The sequence below is a fragment of the Apteryx mantelli genome, chromosome 2 (genome assembly GCF_036417845.1).
Source record: "Apteryx mantelli isolate bAptMan1 chromosome 2, bAptMan1.hap1, whole genome shotgun sequence".
Lineage (NCBI taxonomy): Eukaryota > Metazoa > Chordata > Aves > Apterygiformes > Apterygidae > Apteryx > Apteryx mantelli.
The window spans coordinates 75,706,401-75,728,758 of NC_089979.1; the positions used below are offsets into that span (position 1 = coordinate 75,706,401).

At 38.0% G+C, this 22,358-nt stretch overlaps 1 long non-coding RNA gene across 5 annotated transcripts in view; it reads left to right on the forward strand.

Moving 5' to 3' along the window:
* The window catches only part of LOC106483320 (uncharacterized), a 294,920-nt gene extending 272,871 nt beyond the window's left edge, over positions 1-22,049 (forward strand). For all 5 annotated transcript variants that reach the window (XR_010883356.1, XR_001292338.2, XR_010883360.1 and 2 more), the window contains one exon: positions 21,275-22,049. This is a non-coding gene — a long non-coding RNA (uncharacterized lncRNA). The remainder of the gene's footprint in view (positions 1-21,274) is intronic.
* Positions 22,050-22,358: the final 309 nt, after the last annotated feature.

A 22,358-nucleotide genomic window follows, 5' to 3' on the forward strand; every position in this document is an offset into this window, starting at 1 on the left:
CAGAACTTCCCGGCCCCCTACCCTGGCCCTTGGAGTTTCTGAGAAAGGGATGGAGATGAAGCAGTTGAAAACTGAGACATACATTTGAATGCATTTTGTGGCTGAGTTAAAGGACTCAATTCATACATATGGGAATTTCCTATATCTCTTTCCTGTCCTTGATTCATTACTGAAACACTCTTCCTTATCCATTTCTTCCTTTTAGTCCCATGGATTGGCTCTGGATTTTTACTTATTTATTTATTTTAAGAAAAGTAAAAGTGAAGAGTGGCACTATCTGATGCCAAGTAATTGTTTTCTGTTTCAATGTGTTTCCTCTGACTATCTTCAGATATAACTCCAGAAAGTGAAATTGTATATTTGGTCCCATTTCTCTCAGCTCTGTTCTCTTGATCAAAGCCTGACCTCTTGATCTGCTTTTCTTCAGGACGATGTCAGTGGCTGGGGCTTCCTACCTGGCCTATGGCTTTCACTTTCTGTGCGTCTTGCAAATTTACCTCTACGTTGTGGTTTCTGCTGAGTTTCTCCCCCTCTCCCCAGTGACTTCCGCTGTGATGAACCAGTTGTAGAGATCAGAGAAAAGGATCAGATAGCAGCCAGATTCAGCCCCTCCCAGGGCCCTTTCAGTGGTTTGTACTCAGGTGGGCAGCCTCTTTGCTAGCAAAACTGAAGGACTGGTGTTGTAGTTAGTTCCTGAAGGAGGAGAAGGCAACTTTGCTCTGCTCTCTGCATACCAGGCAACAGCCAGCCTTTGTGTGTAATTCAGTCTGTTGGGGTTCCCGTCCTCGCTGGTTGTAGCCAGGTGTGGTTTCATACAGTTCACCTGGAATATTAGCTAACTTGTACTTTAGAAAATCAAAATTACTCTACCATAACTTATTCATTTCAGCAGAAACTTCTTTTCCAGAAAAACAATCAAGTGTTGTCTTATTCTGGCACATTGCTGCTAAGAAAGAGAGATTCCAAGGAAAGGCAATGACCAACATAAAGCAAATACTCTGTGGAAAAGAATTATATCCTTGATGTTTGTTTGGGAGTTCAATGCAGTTAACATTTATCGCAAACGTCAAGTCAGATGGTTTAGCAAATCATCAAGTGACATACTAAAAGTGCAGTGTGCCATAAACTGTATTCAACATTAGGTTACTTTTTGGAACGTCTCTTTAGTGGTAATTATTCTAAGTAAATGAATATGTGAATAATCTGATCTGTTCCCTTTTCTAATGCTTTGGGTAATTTTAAGTAGCAGAAATGCAGAATTAATGAAACAAAAACAAATATGAGCTCTTTCTATATATATGTGTGTGTGTACGTATAAAGCATAAGAAACAGGACGCCAGAGGATTTTGAAATATATGTCTGTCTTGAAACACTAAATTGAGCACATGCCTTTGAAAAACATGTTAATCATTTTCTGATGATCTCCTCTGAGGTTTCTATTGTTGCAACAACTTGCACCTCCTAAGTGAAAGTTGCTTACCTACAAAAGAATTGTGTTGTATTGTTTAACATTCTTGTACCATGATCTCTCTTGTAAGCTATGAAAGATCTGTTATGCTAAGTTTCATGCTTTCTAGGATGGCTAAGTGACTGCTGATTTACTAGTAGTATATTCAGACAGTAATTTCTTTCCAGTAAAAGATGCAGAATCCTGTCTCCATTTGCAGCTGTGAAATGGCTGCAGTGTTTGGCGTATCCCTAACCTTGGAGTCTTGGATGGTTGTGGATTTGTTGTACATTTTGTGGCGTTATTGTAACCTTCTGATTTTCTGCAAATGGTCAGAGGATAGAGGATACAGAATGGCAAATCCAGATCTCCATGAAGGGATTACAGCCGCAAAGAGTGAGCTGACTTCCAGCCTTCACCTCCTGCCAGGGCCATAAAGATCAGTTTTCCTGCAGCAAATGTGTTTTGGTTCTGATTTCAAACTAAAAGTACAAGGAATTGTATTATATTTCTTAAAGAGTGGCAGTTGGCACATTCCTTTTATTGCTATACAGTAGGGAATACAAATGTTTTACAAATTGAAATAATCCTTACAAGATTTTTTTCTGTAATCCATTAACATGGAAACAAATTCTGTAATGTATTACCTTCAGCCAGAAGCAGCGTTATTGTGGTTCTCACGTTCATGCTTTCCCTACATCCATGGTGTCTGTGTGTGCCTATACACACAGAAATACTGTACAATGTATACATGTGTGCAAGTATGTGTATAAAAGATACAATTGAGACAAATACAGCACAGGAAGCATACAACATAGTAAGTATATAATCACAGTTGCATCAGGAAAATACCAAAACCATGCCTCTAGATGTATGATGCTAGTTTGTTTATGGTGAAAATTGCTTGTCATAAAATTCATGTAATTCTAACACATAGCAAAATCAGCACATTAACCCTGCCATCCCATTTGCCAACAATAAAAGGTACATGACAGTATGTAGTACGAAACTAAAGAAAGACTAATGTGGTGGAAAGTAGGGCAGGGAAAAACAGATAGATTGTTTTCATGACCACTCATGCACTTTCTTTCTGCAATCAATAGCAATGTAGAATGAAATGTATGATGGTCTGTCTAAGATGGAGAGACATCTTTTAAATTATCAGTAATTCTTCTCTCCTGCTTTTAGGCCACACCTACTTCAAAAGTGAATCCAGACTTAGATCTTGACAGAGATCATGACCCTGCTGAAACCAGTGGATGTTTTATCCTGGAATTCAGTGGGGCCAGGCTTTCATCTCTGGTATTTCCCCCCCCCAAAAATGTATCTTTTTCTGTGCTCTCACTGTGTGGTGTTTCTATGTCTACATAAATTTTCTTCTGTATTCCTCTGAAAACTCTTTGAAAGACTAAAATTCATGAGCGATATCCATAAATTTGCTCTTGACTATGAGGAAATGTGGGGAATTATCACTTCACTACTGAGCAGGTAAGGGTGAGTTGTGGTAAGTCTCCATAGTTATGTTTTTACATACACTTACGCTTTCATCATCAAATGTCCTTTTTTGGTGAAAAAAGTGAAAAAACAAAGACTGCAGGGAGAATTCATTTTTTAACAGGCTGCAGAAACTCAGGTAGTGAGATGACTTCTGTCTCAAGCCACAAAGCTAGGGCTCCTAGAAATGTAAAGAGAGAGAGTGTACAGCAATGTTTAAAAAGAAATGCTTTCTAGTTGACTAGTAGCTTGTGCTATGTTAGCATCATGGAAGTTAGTGGTGGATTTCTATATTTCTTTTTTTTTTTTCTTTTTTTTTCTTTGTCACTTTGGTGTTGCATAAGCAGCACTCACACCCATATTCAATAAAGTTATTCAAGTGGAGTAAGGTATGCCATAGCTGTGTCTAGGTTTTCCATGTTTTTCTTTGTATTGGTCTTACAGACACTGTAATTAGGCCTTTCTGAGGTCAAAGTGACCTGGATACTCCAACGTGGAGGCATTTGAAATAACGGCAGTTAGCAGAGGAAGCTGATGGTAGATTTTGTGCTGTGTTTGTATTGTTCAAAAGACACATGCAGGGGAGAAGAGCACTTTGCTCTGCTTGTGCTGCATGCTTGGTTTGGTTATGGTTTAAACAAATGGCTGATGAATCTTAGTTTAAATCTCCAGTTCATGACCTCTAATGATGTATTATGGCCCTCACCTCTGATTTCTGCATCTATGCACAAGCACACATATATGCCATTTTAGTTGAGCTAAAATTGCTAGTGAAGTGGTCTCTGACATTGCTATGCTCTTCGTATTACTCTTTTGAAACTCAAACCTATGGTTCTTTACAACTTACGGAGGAGACCATGAGCTCTGTTCTTCCCCCTGCCCCTCTGGTTTGTGTGGTTGTATCCCTTTCCCTCTACTTTCTGATGAGCTCCATTCCTCTGAGTTTTATGGATTCATCCTTTCTATAAAGGAGCAGAAACTTCAATGCACCTCAATGTCCTATTTGCTCTGTCACAGTCAGTTGATCTTGTTTCCCTTATGTGTTCTCTGTTAACAGAACAGCGAATACCACATTTGTCTTTACAGATTTCTTGGCATTATACTTGCTCTTTCCAATGTTTTTGTGGTACTGAGGAGACATTTGCAAATGCAAAAAATAGTATACTCTTGTGCCTGTATTTGTGCTGTCAGTTCACATTTGATAATAGGTTAGCTGAACATCTTCATGTCTTCTGTTAAAAAGAAGACATGCAGGTGAACAGAAGACATGAAGATGAAGCACAGCCTTCCAAAATATTTTCCCCTGTTTTATGAGTAATCACATTTCTTTTAGGAGAAGCAAATGAATGGCAGGCCAAGGAGCCCAAGTAGACAGATGATGTTTGATTTCATAAACCAGATATTCATGTTACTATACATTCCCAAGAAGCAGAACAGGGAACTAATGCTGTGCAGCTCAACTTGTTGGTGTGTTTTCAGACAGAATAGATCATCTAAAATGAGAATTATAGTACTGAGTGAAAGCCTCGTACTGGTGGAGCCCTTCTGGAAAGCTGTGCAGGCTGAAGCATGGCACATGCTCATCTAGCTCTCAAAAGGGGCTCTCCGAAGTTTCAAGGGCTGTCAACAGTTGGTGGCCTTCTTTGCTCAGACAAACTGATGCTGGTTTTAGTTAGGTGTTGTGCGTAAGGAGAGATAATAGCCTTTATTTAAACCATCTCTCTCCCATAAACCTTGTCTTTTTGATAGCCTTAGGCAGTCCTGGCTGCCTTGAGTTAATGTTGACTTTAACAGGAGTTTGGAGCATGCAAAAAAAATCAGAATAAGGCCAGGAGTTTGGAACAACAGTGTTCTGTAGTTTACAGTTCTTAGATGGGTTGGTCATTTATATTACCAAGAAAGCTAGAAGTCCAAGGCAGTGAAATTTTGGCAGTCCTTCAGTGCTGCATAATGATGGAAACCAACAAATTCGGTTATACTTTAGGCATACCACAATGCGAGACTGCAAATCACATCAGATGGAGAACAAAATAGAAATAAAGAGCACTGTCTTTTTTCAAGTAGAAAAATCTTTATAAATATAATTTTATGGGGTTTGTTTCGGCCTGGATGAGTCAGCTGGAGCTCAAAGCTCCCATGTATGCATATGTATGCATGTTTATGCATGTAATGTATGTCACATGTTTATGTATGCAATACATATGTTTATGTATGCAATAAGAACTCACCAGGTATTTACTGGTCTTTAATGTTTTCAAATGAATATGTTTATTGTATACCTGAGCTTTATATTGTAGACTAAAGAGTGGATCTGAGTAATCAGAGCACTGACCATATGATGTCTCCTGAAAAATATCTATATTTTAAGAAATTAGGCCAAAGTTAGATGGTCTGAATTCAGAACCAGGCAAGGTAATTCCCATATAAATGAGTAACTGGTGGTAGATGTGAAATGTATTTTGGGGGTAGTTCTGAGGCAATGTGCTTATTTACAGAGCATGTATGCAGTTTTGCTTCCCTAAACATAGGCGAAAATCAACAGAGAGCGTTTTTTGGCCAGAAATACATCAAATGAGCATAACCACAAGTGTTGTTCAAAAGAAGCCCCATCTTTCTGTTACTTTCCTACATCACTCTCCTCTTTGCTCTCACGCACACCCTTTGCTTCCTTTTTCTGAAATTATCTTCTTGGTCTGCAGCCAGAAAAAGATCCCTCTATTCATCCATTAGATTTTGTTCTGCACAGGCCCCAAGCAGTTTACATCTTGGGTTGTCGCTCCTATTGTGTGCAAATGTTTTAAACGTTTGATTACCCTTGCCACTGAGCCTTAAAGACTTGACATATGTGTTGGCTTTTATGAGGCGTATGATTGTTTCTAGATGCTAGACAGTACCCACCCCTTCCTGATAGTCATTAGAATACATATCATATTCGAGCACAAACATACACCTTTTTTTATAAAGGATGAAGTGGCTCTTTGTCACTCCTTACTATTTTGTCGAAGGGTAGAAGATGAAGCATTTTTCTGTGTGAGCTGGATAGACATCAGAGATTCTTTTCCTCTTTCTTTGGGTCCCACAACCCTGCTTTGAAATATCTTTTTAAATAGATGAAAAGGGTGTAGCTGTAGCTTTAAAACCATGAACTTTGCACATTATTGAAATAAATGGTTCTCCTTTTATTCTGGGGTCCTGGTTGAGATACTACACAGAGGTGAAAAAATATGGATGTCTTCTATTTTATGCATTGTCTCCTGACTTTTTTTTCCCCTCTTTAATTTATTTTTTGGGGCTGGAAAGAAAAGCATTCCAAAAAGGCCAAGTGTATTGAGGTGTGAAATTGAAGGAGTTGATCATTCTTACGATCCAGACACTGTGCCCTTTGACAGGGTTAACATAAAAAGAAACATACTGCAAAACACACACCTAAGTATGAAAAATTTCTTAAATTCAGGGTGGTTCATACAAAGTGAAATTTCTACAGTGTGGAAAGCATTAAATCTGATCCAGAAAAAATGTGAGGTGCCCCAGCCATTTAGATGTGAATCTCTTTAATCCATGCAAGCATTAGAAAAATCTGAAACATGTGAAAGTTCAAAAGCTGCAAAGCCATTACATGACTTCTTATTCATTTCTCAAATATTAGAACTTTCTAATGAACTGTGAAAAGGCCTTTTCTTGTATTTTTTCTTTTCATAAACATATTTCACTCACTTACCAATTTATTATTGCACATTGTGAAGCCGAAAGTGAATTTCACTTGGTCGTATCTACTTGGATATAAATCCTTCATTTATGTAGCATTTCAGTAGTTGGTAACTTGCACCTTTTCAGCAGTTGCTATTAGAGAGGGGAAAAATGGCAAGACTGAGTACAACTATTTTTCCTTAAGATCCAAAACTATTTCATAGTGAATTTAGAGGTCACTTTAACCACCAGCTCTAATTTTGCATGAGGGCTTTTCAAGTATATATGTGCTAATTAAAAGGAAAAAAAAAATTCCTCAAATACTTTTTTGCAGCTTAATTTCACAGCTCTGAATTACAACAAGTGGAACTTCAAACTGAATGAAAATTTACTCCAGAGAAAATTCTAGGTTACAGTTTATAAAGGGACAGATCTGCCTGGTAACAGAAATGCCCAGCCTTAAGCATTTCCCTCTATCAATGACCCTCTAAAGTGCATATATGCATAATTACAAGGGCCCTTATCCATTTGTAGCCTAAGCCTGCCCTCGTGTTACTGCACCAGCTGAGCCTCCTGCAGAAGCGCCGGCAGCTGGCAGAAATGGCTTTATAAATCAGGCGAGCTCGTGCTGCCGTGCAGAGTGTCTGCGCTAGTCTCGTCTAAAATGGCAGCTGCGCGCCAGTGACTCAGGCCCTGTGCGCTCTGCGTGAGCGTATCGCCTCCTCCAAGCCAACCACCTTTTAGAGGACTGTGAATGGATTTCAAATGCTGAAAGCTAGTTCAGCTCTTCCTTTAGCTTATGGTGTAGATCCTTTGTTTCTTGAGGGAAAAGGCTATTTTTTTTAACTTTGTGCAGTCTATATCTACAAGAGTATTAATTTGTTTTGAATTGGCAACTGTAGTATTAGGCTTATTTTGACACCTTTGCCCTTTTCGCGGTCAAGTATAGCAATTTTCAGGTTTTTAGAGAGTTGTGTCTCACTGGAGAATGAATCATGCTTTTGACTATTTGCTTAAATGAAGTACTTCATGAGTTAAAGTTGCTGCGAGGGGTTTTCCTGTGTCTCTAATATTTTTGTTCTAGGAGCTACTGGGGAAGCAATGTTACACTACAATGTTTGAAAAAAAATAGATTTTAATATAGGGTAACAAGCTTTTTTAAGAGCAGGAAGAATAGCAAGTTTCATATTTATTTGTCATTTGAAAACCAGCCACAAAATTTTGTCATTGAAAGTCTGTGAAAAAGTAATATAATGGCAAAAAGCAGTTGGAGTTGGTTTTTAAAATGATGGGTAACCTCAAAATGTGATAAAGAGACTTTTCCAGTCCCTTTCCCACAAAAATGTCATCTTTGCTTAAGAAGGCAGGCAGAGGGTTTTTTTCCAGGTGAAAATAGTTGGCAACCTGAATTTCATTGACTTGCCAAAAGATGTCTGAGAAGCACTGAGGTAATCCACTTATTTCTGAGGTGACAAAATAGAAGATGCAAGTACTTTCTGAGCTACAGACAGAGGTGAGGGTAAATACAGGTGTAAAGGGGAATGTCAGCTGAGAACTATGGGATCTTTCAAGGAGATGAGATTCTCAAGCATTGCACATCACTTAGAATTGTAAAAACTAAACAAAATAACCCAAACCTGTGCCAGCAACCAAAGAGTTTAAAGGTAAACATTAGATAAGGATTAGCTGCAGTCATTTTGTCCTTTTCTGCCAAGGCCTAACCGGCACAACAAAGAACTATATTGATCAAAAAGGTCATTTAGAAGAGGGCAGGGTTTGAAAAAACTGAACTAAAAAAAAAAAAACAGATACAGAAAGAGTAACTCAAAGATGAATGGAGTTCTGTACATCAGGCATTTCTCACATGCATTCTTTTGTTTGTCTGCACAGACACAGTGGTTATCTTTAATTTACTTGGTTCATAGAGTGACATCCCCCAGTGGTATCCAGAGCTTGAAATACCAAGTAACTACATGTGTCCCTCTGAATGAAATGGAAAGTGTGGCATCAGAAAACATGGTACAGTGCTTTGGTTTTCTGATTGATGCTGTTCTACTGCACATGTATCACAGGGACCATTACTGCAAGTAACACACATGATGGTACCTAGTGGCTGCTGGTCTATTACTCTAGTATTTAGGCCTTCACTTAGTAGCAGCAGCTGCTAAGGGATATGATACAAACACCTGCTGTTATTTTGATTATCTTGACTGAACAGGTTTTTTTCCTGTTTTTATGTTTCTGGAAAAGATTTGCATCAATCCATGGTTATGTGGGAAGGGGGGATAATTCTCTGTAGCTGGGATCCTCAAGTTGTCATCGTCTTGTATCCTGAAAAATATAAATAAAGGACAATTTACTCTTGCAAGGCCGCTGTAAAAAGATTCTAAAATACAGAGGTTCTAGTGTCATCCACAGATGACAATCTGCTAAGTGTGTTTGTGTTTTGGGGCCAAGCGGAAAAAGAGCATTCCCTGTGAATGACAAGTGCCAATCTCATAATGTCATATTACCATTATGTATGAATAAAGAAAAAGGCCCATTATGTGGTATCTAACTAGAAAGAAACTTAACAAAGAAGTACACTGTGTTGATACTGAGAGGAAGGATAGACTTGTGGTTAGGGCACAGGAGATGTGGGTTCAAATTTCTGGCTCTGCAAGAGACTTCCTTTGTGACCTTGGGCTAATCACAAACCGCCACACTTCAAAACAGCAGTAGCACCCAGATGGGGAGTGAGATTTCCTAGAGAGATAATTTCCCATGTTGGCACTAAAATGGGTGCCTAAATGGTCGGATCTTCAAGATGGGCAAAGAGGTCTTTTGAAAATCTGTCATAAAAGTCTCAGTAGGAACTAGAGAGCTTGGAGCCTTTTTTCTTTTCCTTTTCCCCTGAAAGCCTGGCTCTGGTGCTGGCTATTGAGCATTTGAGAATCTGATCCTTGACCTCCCTTGGGATTCTGACTCTTATTCATACTAAGGCCTGGTTTCCCAGCTGAAAATGGGCATAACAATGTGTCTTTTATCTTACTCTCTGCCGGTTTGTCTATTTAGATGTAGAAACTTTGTGGGGAGGGACTGTCCCCTACAACATACAGGTATCTGACCCTAATCTTTGAGGGGAACTGGGAGGAATCAGGACTTTAGTCATTAATGTGATGAAAAGAACACATAACTGATGGTAAAAGTAATGGTTTGGAATTAGTGATGAACTCAGCTCAGTAGTGTTAAAACTGTTTTTGCTCATCATAGAAAGAGAAGACAATTTGCTATATTTGGGCTAGAATCAGAGTTTCTTCAAGACTTGGTAATGTTGAGATCCAAAGTTGTGGGTTAAACACAGCTCTACCCAGAGTTAGATTATAGTCTGTGTTACAGTATGTTTTCAATTATATTCTGTTGGAAAAGTAATGCTGAAATTTATCTTAAGTTGTCAGAGTGCTTCAAAGCATGGGCTTTTCCTCTCTCTAAGTCCTTGAACAAGCACAGGATGTGTTGAGGCAAAACTGTTTCCAGTTAAGTTGATGCATACTGTTCTTTAATGTTTCAGGATTTCAAGTTTAAGATAAAGAAAAATCCTGTAGCCAGAGTTCAGAAGGATGATTCAGATAAAATTGCCTGGAAAGCAGTCATTTGCCTGAATTTCTGAGGCTGCGCCATGTCAGGTCCTCAGCTAGCACATGGTGACACACAGCCATGAACTTCACTACTACTGCTGACTAACACTGGCTAAGGATCCAGCTCTTCTCTGTGTTATGTCATTGAATTTTTTGTTTTGTATTGGAGAGCCAACTGATACTTTAGCTCCCTTGTTTGGTAAGGGGGGCTTAAAGCATATACTGAGCTAATGGAAAGAAATGTGATTCCAGCAATTTTCTCTGCTGCTTGTACTGTCAATTTTTACTGTAGTAGGTCTTGTTCAGCAGAAGAAGTTTTGGGCTTCCCCCCCCCCCCCCAATGCCTTACTGAAGCATCCTTGTCCATTGCCCATCATTTTGTGGAGTGCTGTCCTGAAAACTTCTGTGATCCTGAAGATTAAAAGGGGATTAAGGGTGAGTAATGTTTTTTTCAGGTAAATTTATGTACACACACAGCACATTAATTGTTCAGGTTCAGTTCTCCTGCTCGAGACAAACACCTGCACATTTACGTTTGACACCCTTATTTGTCATTTCTTGAAGCTATTGCTGCTGGGATCCCTGAACAAACTGCTGTAGCAATTTTCTGTATACTCTTTCATATACATGCTGCCTCCATTCCTGCTCCCCTTGCATTCACACTTCCCTGCTGAAACTTACCCAGCAAGGTTATGCCAGAACTGAATTTGACTCACTGCTGTTGACTGCTTTGCAATGCCTGCTCAATTTTCATTTCCCTCAAGGCCAAAGTTAGGATTACTCAGAACACATACTCAAGCTGGCTTTGGCAAAGATAAAAATATGTGGAAATGATGATAAAAATAAATTCATGTATTTTCATGACACTAAATAAGGAACAAAAAAGGTGTGATCTAGGAACAAATGGCCAGTTTCTCACCTTGGCCAAAATACTGTTGCAAGAGCACGTGCACTTGGAGGTCATTGCTCAGTGGGTTGTGCGGGTTTTTTTTTTTTTTTTTAACCTTATAAGAATTTTTTTTTATTATAATTTTGAAGAATGAGATATACTGTGGGTAAAGATATTACTGAAAGAATCCTCCTAACATTGTCCACTTAGTTGGAAGTAGTTTGTTGCAGGTGTTTAGTAATGCATTAACCATCTGTAGCAAGCCTTCAGGAAAAATCTTCATAAATTACTGAATAGCTTTCCTGAAGATCAGAATGTTACTTTAACTTCTGTTGACAAAGAAGTTCGCTTTAAAGGAGTCTTGTCCATTGGGTCCTTGGATTGTCTTTTCACTATTAATGCAATCGTCAGGCATTGTGTGTGGGACTGTGCGGTGGCATGGGCTGTGAAAAAAGAAAAGCTTGGATTTCAGTTTACTACTACTGGATTTGGATGATTTAATACCTGTGTTAACAAATTAGGTCATTTAGATGTTGAAATATCTAGTTAGATTATGGATCCAGTTATCTGGTTGGCCAAAACTGTGAACATATGTACACTTGGTACTCTTAAAACTAGGTACATCTTACTTTGGTACTTGTAAAAGATCAGTTTGAAATCTGGCCCTTGAAAATGCAAGAAAATACCCAATAAAGCATTAAAATATACTGTAACTTAGAGCAGTGTCCTTATTTAGACTTTTTCTTGAAAATTCAGGTCAAACCTCTCAACTTCTTTTAATTTTTTAATCACAAGCTGTTTTAAATAAGCCTCCTGGACATGGAATATATTGGAATTTTGAGGTATTTCGATGTATGCACAGTGGGATAATTGTTCTGTTTCAGTATGATATTTCATTGTATTATGAACATGACAAGCATGGTGTTTCCTTTGTCTGTGTTTGTTATTTCAGAAGTATATTCTTTTCACAGAAAAAGGGTATGCCATTCTCCTAGTATAAATGGAGAAAAACAAGAAAAATAACCACAGTGTGACATGGGTCTCTCAGAGTTGGGGATAACATTAAAGGTGTCCTCTTAATGGAAAAAAAACCCAAAAAACAGATCATTTATTTCTTTTGCTTTGGAAAAAAAATGGAATTTTAGGTCTCATTCTGGAAATCTGGGCTGTGACCTGTGCCTAGCAGAGTGCAAATTTTATAATCTATGTAGAACTGTATCCTAGTCACTGCTTCAAATTAATTATTGACTGACTGAGTCCCCTTCACTTCCTAAACCATAGCACTAGCAAAATCATTTGCTGTAAATGGATAGATGCCTAATTTAGTGAAAATGAAGAAACCTCCTTCCAATCCAATGAGTGTAAGATAGCTCTTGCTTAAAGTCTAACATGTGCATAATTATTTACGCTGAGAATCTATTCTGAAATTATTGGGTAATTTGCTCCTGTTAATGTTGTTCTTGTTTCTTCCTGACAAAGGACTAAATGACTTCCATAACAAACTATATGCCTTGCTAGGTAGATGCATTATGGAAGGGTGCAACATGTTTATATCATCCTTTTCTCTCCAGAGTCCTTAAAACTCACTTAGAGGAGAAATCTAGCTGCTTTTGTCCAAAGAGTGTCCATGTTTGTATGACTGGCAGTATGACTCAGCTTTACAACAGTGACCTGGATGTTGCAGTAATGGACATTATCTTAGTAGTTATAGTTGAGACATTCAGATGCTTCACATTTACATAAGTGAGGCTATCCACAGACATATTATATGACAGCAAGCAGATCCCTAATAGTCAGAACTGCTGAGCTTTATTTGATATATGGTTTGAGAGAGAGTTCAAATACCGGTAGCTTTTCAAGCTCTGAGTAAACAGAACATATCAGTAAGAGGAAAGGATGAGAGAAACAGAGAAGTTATGGATTTTACAATGGCTTAACTTAAATGAGACTGTTTCCAGGGGCAACTAATATGACAGGACAAAACCCAGTTACGATATTACAGAGACACTACCTGGTCTGTCTTTTGACAAAAGGACTGTATTCTGAACTGTCCCTAGTTAACTGACATCATATATTTTGACCCACATACTGATTGCTGCTGGATGATACTAATTAGATTTCAAGCTTATTTTGACAGAAAAGGTGTCCATTGTGATGACAGCATCCATGCACAAGGTATTTGTGGCCAGCACATTAATAGTACATTACATTAATAGTGGGGCCTAAGACTGAAGACTGCCTGAGGATTCAGGCTTTAGCCAGCAAACACTTCAATGCAGGTGTTACTTCAATGAGCTACTCAGGTTCCTAAAGTTACTCATAGACCAGAAAAGCTTTGGTGGGTCAGGGATTAAATTACTTTCCTTCCTCTCTTTCTTCCTTCCTCTCTTCCCTTCTATCCCCCACCCCCACCCCCCGGATGTCTTTTCAAGGAAAATGCATTGATTTAGGCCCTAGATTTTCACTAAGACAATGATGGATGGAATATGACATTGTGGCATTTCTAATCTTTATCCTATCTTTGTGTATGGATGTTGATGCTTATCAAAGTATTTTTGTTTGATTTCAGTTGGATGTGCACTAGTCAGAATTTATATACTTCTAACAAATAACACTGCTGGTGTCAGTTTTTGACCATTTAAATTAAAGACATTCAGAAGATATAATGCCTCAGCATTGGAGGTTGCATTAATACTTGCATTAATTTAACAATACATTAATTATATTACATCAAAAATGTTCACCTTTTGACTGAGTTAGGACTGCATCTAAAGAAATAAAAGGAGATCTATCAGTGCCTAAGGGCTTTAAGGCAGGTCTTTAGATGAATTCATGGATGAGTTTACTTTGAAAACACTGACTGGCATTGGAAAACAGAAGCTGGACAAAATTAACAGCAAATCCTCTCAGCAAAGTAGATCTGTTGACTGTCAGCTGCCCTAGATTCTCGAGCAGAAAACAGCTCAGACAGTAGCTGAGCATCAGTGGCTCAAAGAGTTGGGTAAATTAGCTTCTGGTTGTAAGGATAATTAGTTTACGTTTGGGGAAATTTCAAATTTTTAGTATGTTAAATATTTGAGTGAAAAGTGATTTGTTTTTATTACTGTATTTGTAGGCCTTGAGATTTTTTTTTTCTTTCCCTGGTTTCAATATCTAACTCTTGTCAGAGGACCGTAACATATGTGCTTGTTTATAAAGGCCATCTTTGTTGCCCTTAAGCAAGCACCTGCTTGTACCCCCCCACTGATGAGTGGGTCAATTAAAAAACCTAGCACTGCGAGAGCAATGGCTCCAAATGGGGAAGCGGGCATCACCTCCAGGTATCCCCAAAGCACAAATCCTGCTTCAGCAGCCCTCCCTTTTATCACAGGTAAGGTTTCAGTGAGGTCTGAGAGTATCACAAGAATAAAAAAAGGATTGTTAAAAAAATAACCCATCAGTCATAAAAACCTCCCACTACTTCCTCTTGAGGATCTCTAACGTTTCCTGCATGTTTGTAAGAGGGGCTGTATTTGTACCAGAGACTCTGTTTATTTTTGTTTCAGATACAGTGCTAAACAAAGGGATTCCTTTTCCCTTTATCCTTCTAAACTGAGTTTATGAGAGGTCTCTTTTTTCTCAACCTCAAACTAATATAGATAATATTTCATATACTCTTTGATTGCTCCTTTCCAGTTCTCCATGGATAGCTGTTAATCTTAATGATCCTTCAGTCCTATTTTTGAGATGGACCACTACCCATTCCCCATACACTCTGGAAGCTGTATGTCAGGGCATATTAATTAGGCAGACTTGTGTAAGCAGTTTGCTCCAAAACCACCAGGGCCAGTTAATCATCTAGACATTACATGGAAGTTCATAAGTTGAAAATAATGTTCTCAATCATTTGTGCTCAGTAAAAGAGAGGTTTGAAAAGTACAGATGGAAATTATATTTCATGAAACCCAGAACTGAAACATTCCCTGTAAGAGACATTACTACAATTAATAAATTAGCTGAAAAGGCTTATATGTGTGTGTATATGCATGTGTATTGCATCTCTGTCTTTCTCTGCATTTGCTAGATGTTGGTGTAGGAGTTTAGACCTGAACAAATCTGGCTGCTAGAGAGAGCTCCCCTGAGTTTAGTGAGGCGCTGCATGGCTACAAACGTTAAACAGCACAGCTAAGGCAGCATCAACACTTCAGGGATCGCAAAAGAATTCAGTTTCCATGTGAGATGTGGAGGTAGAAGAGCTGCATCCATTTGGGTAGCAGCAAGGCTATAAAATCCAGAACATAATGCATGGCAAGTGACAGGAGATGAAAAACCACTTGCAGAGGTAACATCCACAGGGACAAAGTGAGAGATGCAGAGTGAAATATGAAGAACTATGGAAAATGCATACAGCTCTGAAAAAGAATCCAGCTGAACATTCAGAAGAATGCATTTTTCTACTTATCCAATATAAACAGCAGAGGGAATTTTGAAAAGCTGGATCCTACGTATGTGGAAAGCTTGATCACTTATTCCTGGTTACCTTAATATAATTCATGATGCATAGCTTAACTGAGGCTGTGACAGAGACATAGCTTGTGTCAGAAAGAGAATATTTAATAACTCAAATCTGATTAAAAGCTACTGCGCTGGAGCAATGAAAATAAACCACTAAAACATCAGTTTAAAAAAAAAAAGAAAGAAAGAATTAAGTATTAAAGGGCTGAGGATTTCAGGGTTCATTATTTGACCTTGGGGTCAAACTCCAAGTGCAGTCAATCATTTAGCTGCCCCTCTTACGGAGAGTTCATTGCAGAAAAAGAAGAAAAAAACAAGATCAGAAAAAGAAATGGTGCTCCCAGCAGAACCCACAGAACTGTGCAATTTTTTCTCAGAGATTCTGAGGCTGATGTTTTGTACCTGAGCTTAATTTGCTTTAATTTATAAAAGATATTAAAGTTGCTTTTCTAAACTTATCCCTGTACTTCCTGTATAAAATTTTACATTGAATATTCTCTCCTGACCCGAGTAATTTCATTTCCCTTTACCCATCTCCATTCATAGAACAAGCAACATTGATTAGACTGACAGAGCATCACTGTTCAGCAACAACACCTATTCCTTATATCCAAAAGACTCCATACACAAAGCTCTTCCTTTGTAGGGTGTGAAGCCATTGCATTGTATCACCTTTGCTTTGGAGTCCTTCTTTTTTCACAGAGTTGGACCACTTTGTAAAAGCAAGCAAGTTCTGTCAAGAGTTTCAAGCAAAGTTTTGCTGCAGTTCAGCACTTGGACCTGTTTTGGTGAAATTAGAGGATGAATCTTCAGTCAAAGTTCTGTTTTATTTGGGAGAAAAGGTGAAGATTCCACTCAGTGAAAAACATGCTATGAGGCAGATTTACTTCATGGCAAAACAGCTGTCACGGAAAATGTGCCTGTTAGCAGAAATGCACATTAGCATATTCTTTCAAAACTCTATGGTCACCTTAGCTTTCGTAGATAAGACTTAGTTTTTCTAATGTTACTAGATTTAAAATAGAAATGAGGTGAGCTGTTTTTTGTCAAATAAATACACTCACTTTTTGAAGCTTCCTGTCAGTAATAAAATGTGATGATGAAATACGATCTTAAACACATAGTGAAAGAAAGTTGGTGTTTTTGTGGCAAAGATATTACTGGTATTATTAGAATCCTACATAAGAATTTGTACAATTTGTAATACTCTGAGACAAATTCCTTTCTGACTGTCCTCTTGCATCATTTTTGCTGTTTTTGCATCTCATTCCTCATACCTGATTGCTATTATGCAGACAGTCCTCCCTTTCTTCTTCAACTTTCACCTTCTTATGAACACAACTTAACTCCCTGTTTAGCAAAAATTTTTGTGACCCTTCCAGCCAAGACTGGCCAACACAAACAAAAAGAAGTCATTATCACACCACAAATTGTGGAACTCGCTGCAGCTGGAGGTTTTGGAAAACAAAAGCTTAAGTTCTCTTAAAGTAATATTATTCATGTTTGTGCAGAACAGGTCCACAGTGACTATTAAATGTGATGGCTGCATTTGAGCTCCTCTCCAGAAAGTCAGTCAGCTCCTGCCAACAGATGACCTGGGGAAAAGAAAGCCGCTCATCTCTAATGGTCTTTTCCTGAACTTCTCCTACTGACCATTGTTAGAAATACAGCAATGGACCAGGTCGTTCTTTAGTGTGAACCAATACTGCAGTTCCTATGTAAAACATTCTTTGTCCCTTCAAGGTCAGACTTTTGTTTGTTTTAATACATATCTGAGCTGCATTACTGGTGTCCAGTTTAGCCCGAAAATTCAGTAGGACAGAGGTAATGTCTTCTTTTTAATGACTGACCTGTATGTAAAGCAGAGGGCATAAATAATCACAACACTAAACACAAGGAAGAGATCAGTTCTTTCCTTGCATAAGTGAGAAGCAGGATGCATTCTCAGATATAAACTTCTTTGTCTATGATTAGTATCTATGACTGTCTATGATAAATTTCTTCATAGGGACTTCTGACTTCTCTCATTGCAGACTGAAATGGAGGGTTGTTTTGCTATAGTCTGCTATAGTCATCTTATGCAGTTGACTTTTGCAAATCTAATGCTTAATTCTTCGATGGGAAGTGGTTTCTGCAGATTTGATAATATCAAATAGAAGACGGAGCTTTAATTCTGAAACTCTGCTTTGAAGGAGTTGTTGCCTTTAATATATGTTTAGATTGATAGCTGCAGGACAGTGTCTTAAGAACAGGGAGCAAAGGACCATCTTGCATAACTGCAGCACAGAAAATTCTTTCTTTTTTAATGTGTTCCATTGACAAGGGAATGTTTTACCACTGGAGAATAAAAACAGAATGATGAACCTTTGTTTAGATGGAATATTTTTAATATACAAATCTAGTGGTCTTTTATCTAAACATTAATTAGTAAATGTTTGCAGAGTTCTTAGCATATGTATGTGTTTCAGTATGACCACTCATGGATGCTGAGGGATTGGCAGGTAATATTGCAGTGACTGAAACCTTTTGACCTCATCAGCATGACATCAGCAAGTAAAAACTCTGCAATGTTGTGACCTAAGAATGTTTTCATTGTAGTTGTTGAAACTCAGTGTACAAGACTAGCTTTGGCTCTAAGTGGAGGAGAATGGCCACTTGGCAAATGATATATTAGAAAATTGATATCATACATACAGAGGAGGGCAGCTATGCAGGAAAACAGTAAATCCTGACACTGAAATTAGTCTTCAAACAGGCTAATAATGTCAGGAGAAGTTTTGGAGATGGGTGTTACCAGTGTTAATATACTATGTTCAGCTGTCTCCAGCACACAGGGGCAACATCTGATTCTTAACCATAAGAGTTGTGGAGAATGCCTCAGCCAGCTGTGTGCTTCAGCAGCTACCTTGCCAGCATACTGCAGTGCAACACAGGGTCAGGAATTGCTGACAAGGTGCCAGCGTTACCTTGCAAGGAAGCATATTTGTCTGTGCTCGTTGTAGCACAGCAACTTGTAACATGCCAAACTGCCACTCTTGTAACTGAGGAGCATCATCAAATGTGGAGAGCCAATTTTTCTCTTAGAGATCCTTGGAGTAACAGCTACAAATTCTGTTCTTGTGCAGCCTGGGTGTGCAAAGGGGAATGATGCTCTTTAAGACCAAATATATCTGTGCAGTAGCACTCACCCAAGACTATTTAAATGACTTATTTTTTTGACTTAGGTCATTTGCAGAATTTGAACGTGGATTACATGAAATAATAGAGCTGTCACTAATATGATATTTTTTAAAAGCTGGTGCAAATTGCACTGTTTTGCAAGAGCCTGATGGTAACAACGAAAATGAAACAGTAGAAATGCGGCAGGCCAGTGAGAGGAACCACACATAAATCTAAGATGCTGAATCCTAGGGAGACAAGACTAGCTTCCATTATGAATAATTCTGCTTCTGTTAATTTATTTCCTGTCTTCCTCCCCCGATGTTTATGGTATTCTATAGGGCATCCTATCAGTGGTTTAGATCAATAGTGGACTTCTCAAGATGTTTTTTTGTTCTTCATCCAGTTTTACATGCAGAACAGTTGTGAGGGTGTGGACACTAAAAAGAACCAAACAACAATGCTAATTTCAGTATTTCTTCATTTCTAAACCAAACGTTGTTTTGCATGAATTCCCATTCTTTATATTCAAGCTTTCTTTGCAGACACAATGACATACTATTTAAATATATTTTAAGTGATTGTGATTTGGCGGAACATATTGTCCTAATGAGTTCTGGAGATAAAGAGGACAGCTAAATGATGGTGCCTTGTTTTGAAAAGTCTGTTGAATTTAGTTCTGGCTTTGTAAATGAAGCAATATCTGATGAAGTCTTCACAAGCTTTAGAAAAGCTGTTTATGGTTCTGTATATAGCTAGAAGGATTACTGATAGGGTTTTGGACAAGACTGTGGGTGGTAACACCACTGTTTCAAAGTTCACATTTGATTTTTGCTGCTCATATTAATTTTGAAAAAGGATGCTGATAGGAATAGTAGTTGTACAAGAGTTGTGAAGTAATACAGTCTCATCACTTCTGAATGCCACAGAAAATCAATTCCTTTTTCTTCTCTAAATATCTCTTGGTTTCCTGGTAACTCTTAGGCTCATTCTTTTAATCAGTTCACAAAATGCAGAGCTGAATATGGTTAGGGGTCTAGAAAATTTCCCCTTACCCACAGGCATTTTCACAGTGCAGCTGTTGATCATGTGAACATATTCATGTTTCCTTCACAGCTGACACCCTGCAAATGTCTGGCGTGACCGGAGATGGTAAACGTGTTCAGTGCGAAAGGAGCTTTCTTCTTATAGGACTGCATGTCAATTTTGTAAGAGGCTGGGGAATTAGAAGTAAAAAATAAAGCATTCTTCAATTGCATTAAGAGAATTCAGACAATCAATGAATAACAAGAAAGTGTATCATACTGGGTTATGGATCTAGGAATCCAGACACCAGAAAAACAAATCATTTTCTTTTTTTTTTGTATAATTCTTTTTCCTAAGAAGATAGATTTTGGATTTTTATCTTCTCACCTCACTTTTTTTTATAAGATATTTTCCTTAGCTGCTTCCTTAAAAGTCCCTTTTGTTGTGATGTTTATGAAAATTTTGACAGTTGTCAGACTAGGGGTGTGCTGAGAACATGGCCTGTCACACTGACCATTTGTGTCACTGCTTCCTTGTACTTTTCCATCTGTCTGTCTTTTTTTATTTGCCATTTTTTGTCCCATTTTTATCCTATAAGCCCCTTTGAGATGGATAATATTGCTTTTGCAAAGTATTATGTACAGCACCTAACATAATTGTTCCTGATTCATGTCATACACTTGTGTTTTATTCAGTTTCACTATTCAGTTTATTCAGTTCCCTTTGCTAGCTGATAAACTCATATCAAGTGAAAAAAGATCAACCCCCATTATACCAAATACTGCAAATCTCATATAAGTGCAATTATAATTTTGACAAGAGTCTAAAATGTTTAAAGAAGAATCTCCAAGGCATTAACTTCTGTCAATGCTTGCTTCTTCAGTAAAGCAGAGCTCATGCCTTTATGCAAGGATTGAATAATCCAGTCAACTAATTAACTACACCTTCTGTCCTTTTTTTTCCAACCCTTTCATTTGGAAGTGCATGAATGTTTCTCTCTCTAACCTAGTGAACCTCATATAAGAGAGTGAATTGTCATTTGAGTTAATCTAACCATATTTTTTCTCTATTTAAGGAAATAATAAGGCTACTAGGACACATTTATTGTATATGAAATTATTCAGGTCTTTTGTGTTCAGTGAAGCTCATTTAAACAAAAATCTGATAAAGGAATAAATACGTAATCATGAGTAAAATATTGCATACTGGGTGTAGATGACATATCTAATTCTAATGTTAACAGACTTAGTACCAGAAGATAGACATTTCTGCTTCTGTTCTCTGCATTGCATAAATCACCTGATTAAGTATGTTAGGCTTATATGTGCCAGCAAAGTGCACAGCTGTGTTTAAGGTTAACCCTTAGAGTACATGTCTGTCCCCACAACCTTCTTTTCTTCCGGTAGTGCATGCTGTATAACTATCCCTGAACTACTGATCTTTCTCAATCTTTTTCAACAGGAGGTGACCCAGTCTGCTGTTGCCCTCTGTTTGCCCACCACCCTGCTGAAGTCCATCCTTCTTGGTACCCCTCACACTGGTCCTCTTCAGCTACTCCAGACAAAGGGCAAACTGTCAGCTTTGTGATCTCACCATCTACCTCCTTGAATCCTGAAGATTTGTCGTCTTTTGTACTACCTCTCTGTGGATGAATCATAACCTTTTCCAAATGAATATATTATAGATGAGGCCAGCCCTAATATCTGGGAGTAGTATTTTCTAGAATCATGTAAGGCATACAAATACATAGACAGATTTTCTCTCCAGCGGATATCTTGTTCTTAGAGCTATTGCCTTTGAAACTCTCCTTGATCTTTCAAATAATATTTCCCCATTTCCTAGATGCATTCTATTTGTCAGATGTAACCCAGCTATGGAATAGCTAGTTTTCAAGCAGTCAGCTATCCTGTAGCCTACTCAAGCTGTATGTAAATGTTTTTTCATGATTTGCGAAAATTTGTATTTTGTTTAAATGATTAAAAAAAAAAAAAAAGCACTCCCAGCTCCTACTACACTACCTTCCAATATTAGAAACAAAGCAAAGCTCTTCTCTTACATCATGGGAGATTTTATTTTCCTTTCTAGAAGGTTGCATTTTTGGAGGGAGAGGGAAAGAAATGGAAAAGAGGTATCAGTCTCTGAATAAGAAGTCCTGTTTTTTCTTATGTAAAAGTTCTTCAGGAACAAAACTGGTTAATTTTATGATGTGACTACTAAAAACTTTTAAAAATCATACAATGGGATATCAAAACTGATTGTGATTGTTTCATTTTTGTTCCCATATTTTGAATAACTATATGTTAGAAGAAAAAAGAATCAACTATTCTTGTAAATACTAACATGTTAGGACTGATCCGTCTGTTACTTGGCAGAGTATTAAAACCCACTACAGTACCAATTATTGCCCATATAACTTGATGTTTCACTGTGAAATACCCTCATAAACATATTTCCAGATGTGAGACCTGGTTTCACCTTCACAAATCCTTATTTGTGTGGGCAATCCCATCTTGCTTAAATAATGTTGTAGCATTGAGGGAGGAAA